Below are 902 nucleotides of genomic sequence, written 5' to 3' on the forward strand. Positions count from 1 at the left end.
CAACAAACATGTGCGATCAACATGAATTGCCAATCACCAGCACCCAGCAGGCATATGCAGTGCTTGACATTCCCTTGCAGTATCTGGACAACATTGTTCTTCAATGGTCAATGACTTGGAAAAAAGCAGATGCATCAATTCCCACTGCACTGACTCACAATTTGGTTGGTGATGGCTCATTTGGTGTCATTGTCAAATATACCGTGAAATCCAGTGATTGGAAGCAAGTTGTGATTGCCAAGGTGCTTAAACCTGTGCCTGGAGTCTCTCTCAAAACTGAGTCTGAGATTATGACCATGGGTATGATAAGAGGTATGTAGTTCAACCGACATCTTTGATCTGCCATATGCTGATGCCCATTCCAGAAAAAACAAGCATTTGTATTCTGGAGATCTATCTTTGGTCCTTATCAACCAACAATGAACTGGGTCATCCATGGATCCTCATGGAATACATACCTGGACTGCACCTTGACCACAAATTCAGCAAGCTGCCTACCCAATGCCAACTTGACATCATTACCCAAGTAGCGACCATGCAGGGGGAGCTCTTTCATCTCTGCTCCCACCATATTGGCTTGCTATTCCCAGCACTTTGGGAAGGATCTTCTGCCTTAGCTTGTCTCTATTGCTGATCCAACCCAAAAGGTGTCCGAAATATCAGTCTGATGGGTGGTGAGTGAGAACTTGCTAGGGAAAGAGGGGAGAGATGGGGAAAGTCAGTAGGAATACCAGAGTCAGCCTGTAGCTGAGCTATCAAAAGTTGGTATACAATAATTGGAGCTTGGTGTCCGTCTAGTCCAGTCACAATAAGTCAAGTCAAAAATCTGCTAAGTCAAGTCCAGTCTGCCAGTATACCAATAATTGGATCCATATAATGCTAACAGATAAGGGGCAGAATAA

Source organism: Dacryopinax primogenitus (assembly GCF_000292625.1).
Source record: "Dacryopinax primogenitus strain DJM-731 SS1 chromosome Unknown DACRYscaffold_12, whole genome shotgun sequence".
NCBI lineage: Eukaryota > Fungi > Basidiomycota > Dacrymycetes > Dacrymycetales > Dacrymycetaceae > Dacryopinax > Dacryopinax primogenitus.